Source organism: Accipiter gentilis, chromosome 15 (genome assembly GCF_929443795.1).
Source record: "Accipiter gentilis chromosome 15, bAccGen1.1, whole genome shotgun sequence".
In the NCBI taxonomy this organism is placed as follows: domain Eukaryota; kingdom Metazoa; phylum Chordata; class Aves; order Accipitriformes; family Accipitridae; genus Astur; species Astur gentilis.
In genome coordinates, this window is record NC_064894.1 from 10941021 (window position 1) to 10949935 (window position 8915).

Sequence of the window (8915 nt, forward strand, 5' to 3'; positions counted from 1 at the left end):
ATACTTCTGAGACTTTCAAAAGATGTGCTATATTTTGCTTTGAATATCCAATTTGGACCATTTCCCAGACCACTAAACACTTTCTAGACTTTCTCCATGATGTCTCCCTGCATTTCCTGACACTAGCTAGAATATGGGATTGAAGGATCAATAAAACCACAAATCATTTGCAATGTACTTGCAGTCCCCCTCCCCAAATAAATAAGTATTCTAAACACAACTTAAAAAAGAAATAACTTCTTACAGTATTTCCAGGGCAGTTTTGCAGGCTTTGCATCTTGACCTGCTACTTTTACCTGTTAGGACAGTTTTGAATTGATAGTATTTTACAAGTGAAGTTTAGTTAGTTCAGAGGAAACTGGGTACACATGCAAGGAGCTGGGGCAAAATTTATACCACAGTTCTGTATTTTTCAAACAAACTCAGTCTACATAGATCACAGACCTTCAGCTTGTGCAAATCAGCACAGCACTACTGCAATCATCTCTACCAGCAGCTGGCATGGATAAACCCTTTCTTGTTAAACTAATAGTACTTCTTCTTGTCAGTATTTCCCTCCCAGGCAGTCATTCTCAAGAGCACTGATTACGGGTGCTCAAGTATTTTGTGACTAGAGGACTAGATCAATAATGACAGGCCACACAGTAACCATATTTCTTTCATCATTTATGTCTTCTTTTTGTTGCAAGGAACAGGTGCACCCAGGTCCCAGTCCCATATTTCATCAATGTTGTCATTTAAAGTAGCAAAAAAGGCAACTCTTAATCCTCCTGTGAAGCCTGAAAATCAAAATTATGCAGGTTGGAAAATAGGAAAAGCCTTCTAGCTGGATTGCTTTTTAAATACTGGAATAGACTTCCTGTAGAAATTACAGCCTCTCTGGTGGATGTCCTTAATAACAGGAAAGATAAGCTCATCATGAGCAACAGAGCTATACTTCATCCTACCTCTAGGCAGGATAATGGACTAGGTGATGTCTTAGATCCTTCCTGACTTATTTTTCTGATTCAGTAATACTACCAATTATCCTTAAGTGCATGTGAATACTACATCTCCTTCCTACACGCTATGTCAAAACATTTGTTCCTTTTTCATCTCTTCCTGACATTGCAATATCATATTTAGTCCTTATTTGCTGTTGGTTGTTATGCAAATCTGTGTTCACTAATTTACAGCATCTACCCTAAAATTTCTAAAGATCATACATTTATTAATTCAAGCTTTCATACTGTCCAAAATGTTGTTCTAGTTTAACCAGAATGAAAGATGTGTTACAAAGCACCAAATTATCAGATGTGAGACAGCAACCCAAATTGGAATTCAGAGCTAGCTGTGTATGTGGTTACAGATACTGTACCAGAGAGTGAATGACTCAGCCTCCCTCTGGGGGGATTATATGCAGGAATCTCTACACAATTCTGGGTATTTCAATACCAGAAAGAGCAACAGAATGATGGGTATGTGAAAAAAAGCCATAAAAATGACTGAGCAGCTGGAGGGGCTGATTTATGAGGAGACATTAAAGGAATGATGTTTGATTGTCTGCACAATGTCCAACAGCCATATGTTAACCACTTCATGTATCTGAAGAGTGTAAACACCAAGGAAGGGAATAAATAACCAGGCTGGAACAAGAAGGTGTAACTAAAAATACAGAAAATGAATATACTAGGGGACATTCTTAACAATGAGCTTTGTTAACTAGAAGTATCTGAAGAAAAGCAGCAGGAGTCTTGTTGTTCCTAGTAACTTCGAGAGCAAACTGGACAAATCACTGAAAAAAAAAATTAGGTATCTATCTGGGGCTGGATGGCAAGAGAGCTTGCAAGCTATTATTGTTTGATAATTCCTTCCTTTATGATATTTATAAATCAAAATGCAAAAGACAAGTGATGACTCATTCAACTGCATTAGTAATTTATATCACTTAACCTTACTTGTGTATGTAAAATGTTAAACAATGTACTACCCTTATGCATACTTTACTCATAAACACTTCCTGAAGGTATTTTCGGTCAGATATTTTCGGTCAGATATTTTTAAAATTAATAAAACCCCAGTGCTGCACATTTAAAACAACAACGAAAAACTTACCAAAAAAACTGTTTCTAAACAATTGTTTAGGAAGCAAAGTTGGAATTATTTACAGAAATCCACTATCTTCTGCTACGTCATTCTCATGTCTCTACCTAATGAAAGTATAAATCACTGCAGTTGTAATCCAGAATTTAGGGATTCCCATTTTCCTCTGCAGCTTCAGAAAATGTTAATTTGTACTTCTTTGCTGCTCAGTCTTCCTGTATAACAAGAAAAGTTTGTTCCCTGTCAAAAATCTGGAATTCCCATCTATTTGCAAAAGAGGAACTTGATATTCCCACTACTCTTGCACAAAGCCGTATCATTATTTACTAATTCCCTCTTAGTCTTGCTTCTGTGTTTTAGAGATGGATTAGAAGGTGCAAAAGATAAAAATGTAGTCAAGGTGGACTCTGGGGAAAATTCCCCTCAAAAATCATATTCTATGCATATATATATGTTTTGGAAATAATTAGGCTCAAGCTCAGCCATATAAAGCACACAGGGGTGCTGACTTCAATGCTAGTCAATTAGCTACTCAACAATGCAGGAAAGAAGATTATATCAAGAGCTGGGTCATTTGAGAAAAAAGCCCAGGAGTAAACCAGTGCCTCCTCAGCTGGGAACCAGGGTCAAAAGAGGGTACAAGCCAAATGAACTCTGCTGACATGCCAGCATGGCCTAGAGTACATGCTCACAGCTTCATCTAAGGTGTATAGACACCAAAATGCAAAATGCTTATAAAAGTATCTAACATAGAAAGGAAAACCCTTTTTTCCTAAAAACAGTTCTAATATAGGTTGAGAATAATTGCCTCAATCCAGTTATCAAGATTTCAGTTCTCAACATTCTCCATTCAAAGCATTTCTGAAAAGTACAGGCCACTTTTCCAAATTGAAATATTTTTGTTTTCCACAGTGTTCCTATTTTTTAGCTTTTTTTTTCCTTACTTTCCTGCTTGCTTTCTTTTCCATGCCATACTTGAAGGAAGGAATCTAAAAAGTGAAAGAAGGAAAAGTGGGAAGACAAGGAAAAAGAAAAAGAAAGATCTGAGGGGGAAAACAAAGAAAATCAATCACTGAAAATATATTTCAAAATCTCAGAAAAAGCAAAAAAACTTGGAGGGCTGTCATCAGGATCCAATGAGGGTCTTTCATTTTACTATAAATGGACATATCCCATCCCCTGGTGAAACTACTTGCAGAAATCTCCAGTGGAGCAATTAGCCAGCAAAGGAGTGATCCAGTGGAAATCCAGGACTGTGAGCGAGAATCCGTCCTGCCGAGCTGGCATCACCCACATGACCTCCTCGCTCTGGCTGTCTGCAAGGTTTAAGCCCACATCCTTAAAAGCAGTTAGTGCGCTTAATATGAGTCAGTGGAAATAAGGCACCTACATAATGGTTAGTCACCTAAATATCTTTGCAGATCAAGGTCTTATTTCAGCAAAGGGCACTGCAGGGCATTTTTTGTCATGGGAATCAGGATTTGCCACAATACCAGTGACAGAAATTACCACAGAAGGTCTCCAGCCAAGCAGCTTTATTTGGAAATGACCACGTCTACAGCAGCAGTCAGTTTACTGAGCAAATGCGCACATTTACTCTTGGTTCACAGGGAAACATTTACAGAAACCCTGAAATATGGAAAGATTTTTGCCATATCATGTGTTTTCATAATAGAAGGTTTGTCCACAAACACAGTTCTCCAAAAAAAAAAAAAAAAGCGTGACTCACAGAAAACGGCATCCAGGGCAGAAGAGAAAGTGAGTTGACAGCCCTGTGAACCCAAAACAGCCCCCAAAAAGATCTGTCTGCCGGCAGAGCCAGCCGTGGCGTCAGCCAAAGAAGTCAGCCACAAATCCAGACACGGCTGCTGGAAAAACACATTCCAGGTCCTACATACCGCTGCCAAGTCCACCCCATGATTATAGCCACGGACTCTGGAGAACCCAGAGGAAGAAGGTGAAAAGGAATAGGATCAACATTGCCTACATTGGGAAGAGGCAGTGCCAAGGCAACACTGAAATTACCAGTAAGTCCCATTTTACTTTGTTCTTGCACTGTTTTAATGGAGAATCTAGCTATAGTCTTTCAAAGTTTAAAGGAGATTTTGTCATTTTTGGCAGCAAACCCAGCTTTCTTAGCAAACATGATGATGGCCTTACATTACATGGCCTTGTGCCCCAAGGGATTCCAAAGCATTTTACAAACTTAAGCTGATACATGGCCAATGTACACAGGGACCTCTTCATCCACCTCTGAAATGTGCTCAGCCTCTAGGACAACCTGTCATAAGCGCTTAGCAAAGCACAGAAGCTCTCTGCAGTATTTTAGGCTAAGACGTGATGAATGCTTTACGCTACTGAATCTGAACAAGGTGGAACATAATTATGTGAGCAGAAATTCAGTTGCACACCACCCTTTAACTCATGCTCCTTCAGCTCTACACCTACTCTTAAACTACTACAGTGCCTTTTAGTGTTACAGTTTGATGACAACCTTTGTTTTCCAAAGCCTCCTTCGATAATGTCCTCAGCTACATTGTTGGATTCTCCTTCTCTTCCGACTGGTGTATCTACTGGATCCACATCAATTGTTACTCCTTCATGCAGGTGTCCCACCACAGTTTCCCAACCAGACTCAACTTATTCTGGGACAACAATATATCAAGGCCAATAAAATTCTGGGTGAAGTCTTGTAGATCTCTTCCCTTTCAGTTATTTGCTGCACAGTGATAATTTGCCACATATAATGCTTTCTTTCATAAGCACTGCTGTGTTTTAACCCTCTCCTCCACAAAAAAAAGCATTTCACAAGCAGTACAAAGTTCTCAGGCCCAGTATCTACCTGTCCATGGTAGGAGCATTACTCAGACACAATTTGCTTCCTTTTCCTAATTCTACAATAAAATTATCATTTTGACTCTAATATCGTCACTATGCCACTTAACTCTCATGGCCTTTCCAAAGTCAGGAGAACACCAAATGACTTAATCCTTTAAAAAAAGATTTATATAGCTAAGCAGATTTGTGCAAATGTCTACAGAGATTGAGGGATTTTGAAGTGCAACAAACCATCTGTTGTGGTTTAACCCCAGCCGTCAACTAAGCCCCACACAGCCGCTTGCTCACTCCCCACCGGTGGGATGGGGGAGAGAATTGGAAGGGTAAAAGCGAGAAAACTCGTGGGTTGAGATAAAGACAGTTTAATAGGTAAAGCAAAACCTGCGCACGCAAGCAAAGCAAACCAAGGACTCCATTCCCCTCTTCCCACGGGCAGGCAGGTGTTCAGCCATCTCCAGGACAGCAGGGCTCCAGCATGCCTGACGGGGACTTGGGAAGACAAACGCCATCACTCCCAACGTCCCCCCTTCCTTCTTCTTCCCCAGCTTTATGTGCTGAGCATGACGTCCTATGGTCTGGAATATCCCTGGGTCAGTGGGGGTCAGCTGTCCCAGCTGTGTCCCCTCCAACTCCTTGTGCCCCCCCAGCCTCCTCGCTGGTGGGGTGGGGTGAGGAGCAGAACAGCCCTTGGCTCTGGGTAAGCCCTGCTCAGCAGGGACCAAAACATCTCACCATCACCAACACTGTTTCTAGCACAAATCCAAAACACAGCCCCATGCTAGCTACTATGAAGAAAATTAACTCTATCCCAGCCAAAAGCAGCATACCACCTAAAGGTTTTCAGACAGAAAGCCATCCCAAATTCATGCAATGCTGACTGTGGTTGCAATTTTAAAAGCATCAGTAGAATCCCAGATATTCTGAACAATAAATAAAACCAAGCACACTTTTAAACTTCATCTCCAAGACAGGAATACAGGCACCTATTTCTCTTCAAGGGATGTTAGGAAAAAAAATGCTTTCTAATTCCACTTGCTTTCAGCTTTCTCTTTTACCTGTCTCCCTAACTATTTTCTCTGGTAACAGGACCGATTTTTACAGCTGTCACTCATGCTGCATGCAATTCTGGCTGCTCCCAGGCCACCATGGACTCATCTCAGAATAATCACTCTAAGAATGTCAAACTCAGATTTTTTTATTGTAAGCTTTTGAAAAGAGACAGTATCTTCTAAGTGTAAAATGTGTCTGGTCATACATGAGTAACAAATATTAACTGCCAGTCTTACTCTGATACTTCATCCTAACTAATACTCAGCAGATGGTCCCATTCATTTCAGTACACCTGAATGTGTCACACAGTACTACATCATGCATCCAAGAACAGATCCAGGACTTCTTCCTTTAGTTGATGAACTATCACTTCACAAGGACCAGGTAAGGAAACATCTATAAATCAGGTACCCGCTAGCCCTGAGAAACTGCTTTCAAAAGCTCATACACCTTAGGAGACTTGAAATAAAACTATTTACTATACCTTTTAACTACATCATTATACATCTAGTAAAAGCAAGCAGATGTAATAGAGTTGAGCCTGTCAATCTCAAGCTGGGCATAATTTCAGTGCTCTTATTTTCCTTGTAAAGCTTCTCATATCCAAAAAGTGAGGAGGATGTGCTAGAACCAGATCACAGTCTGGCTTCCCAGGCCTTTAAATCACACCCAGTTACTCCTGTGCTGAGCCCAGCAGGTTGAGCTTGGCTAAGGCATCTGCGCCTGGCTCTGGTGAGTCCAGCACACAGATCTAGTGCTGGGGGTCTGGTTTGATTTGAGGATGTCCAGAGATGGAGACACTAATATTCCCCACAGTCGTATTTTCCAAAGGCTAATATTTTCCCTGTTAAAAACTCGTGTCTTATTTCCAATATGACTTTGTCTGGCTTCAGTTTGAGGCCATTGGTTTTCATTACTCCTTGGACAAATAAACCTGTTCATAATCATACACATAGATACACAGGCCTGATAATCCTATCCTGTCTTCTCTGCACTCCCAGAGATCTGAATAGATGGCAAAGGCAGACTATCTTGTGTGTTAAAAAGGGGAAAGCCCAGCTAGAGAAAAGATTGCAATACCAAAAAAAAAAAACCAACTTTTTTTTTTTTTTTAAGAAAACAACAACATCCACAAAGACATGCAGAATTTTTAGACTGCAATCTTTCCTTGAACTTCTCACCATCAGCTCCTTGCTGGAGAGCTGCCTCCACAGAATCCTTACCCATAGTGGCTAGTGGTGAAAATACTTTTCCTGCTCCAATTTTTCTTGATGGGGGGATCCAAATTTATTCCTTGGTTTGCCACATTTCAAAGAGAAACATGCAATCTCTTCCAGTGCTTCTTTGTTGGATGGCTACTCTCAGCTGAGGTGGCTGCAGAAAATCACACCAGCATTTTAATGAGGAATTCAGAGAAGTTAAAAGACCTTTCCATTGGTGTTTAAATCTCACACAAACAGCAGGCTGCAGCTGTAGCCTTTGCTGCCTATGGATAAATGTATTATTTTAGAACATGGCCAAGACCTCTTTGTAGGAGGTCCTGCAGGAGTGGAGCCAACAAGCGATTATGAAAGGCAGCCTAAAGAACATTTGACACTGTTTTCTGCCTACGCTTAACAAGCACCTCGTAGTTCGGGCTGCAGTTTGCACGATTTTGGCTTTTAGAAAATATGAAACACCTTAGTAAATGGATTTTACGTCTAGGAGATTCCATCTGAGGCACTGAACCCACCCAATTTTATTACTTATACTTTCAAAAGGTTGGGAAAAGCTTCAAAGTCGCATCTGAAGAATTCATGAACTTATCCTAAAAAAATACCTGGAACTCTGGCATCCATGCACTTTTTTTAAACATAAACACGGACAAAAAAATCTACTCTTTAAATAAATCTCACCAGACTTATTTTCTTAAGCAAAAAATTAATGAATTTTATTCATTATCTTGTATTTAATTTCCTCTGAATAAACAAGGCTTTATTTACTACCTCTTGAGACACCATTCAGTATGTCACACACAGCCCTAGTCTGCCTTGTGATTCAGTCATTGGGATGGAAGAACCAGCTGGCAGCTGAGAACATCTGAGTCAAATAAAAGCAAAGAGCAGAAGCTGCTGACTGGGCAGAGCTACAAAGGTGAAGAGAAGGGCATCTTCCATTTCGGGAGAGAAGCTGGGACCACTGTTAGGAACACACTTCTTTCTGAGGACTGGAGACTGACTGCCTCCCTCTCCACCTCTTTTCTCATGATTTTAATAAAGACACCCAGGGCTCAACCCACAAAGGTACTCAGGGAAGTGATGACAAGCATGTCAGTGGCTATCTTATACACTGCATGGCCATTAGTCTCAAATCCACAGCACTGAACAGTCACTGGTGCTCTCTACACTGTGCACAGGACTACCAGGCAGGTGAAGATTAGATTGGTAACTGGGACCATAGTGGGAAGCCCACAAAAAATGCTAGAGAGAAGTGTCTTATACCCTATCCATTTGGGATTTTAATTTTGCGTAAAATAGTGTAAACAGCCCTAAAAGAGTTGATTAGAGCCCAGCTCTGGTCCCCCCCGGGTAACACTCAATTATTGGGATGCAAAGTCATCTGTCAAGGTCCATGAAACTTGCATTTATTTCTACAGCACATCCCAGCTTCAAAAGGAAGACTGGAAACTGCCCCTTATTACCGTAAACCGGTGAATACTCTTCTCCTTCAGTACTCTTCTGAGAGAAGAACTGACCTAGGTTTCCTATTCCCTAGCAGTGAATAACACCATATTTGTAAAGTGGTGCTGACTGCTATTTTTTTGTCCTGACCTCACTAGTATGGGTTTGTGCTGGATGTGGCTTGGACACACTTCCTGGGTTGGCTGAGTTCAAGGTGTTCATCAGAGGAGCACCACCAAGTCTGATGTTCCCCAAGTGATGTAGGTGATACACCCTGGCAAAAAA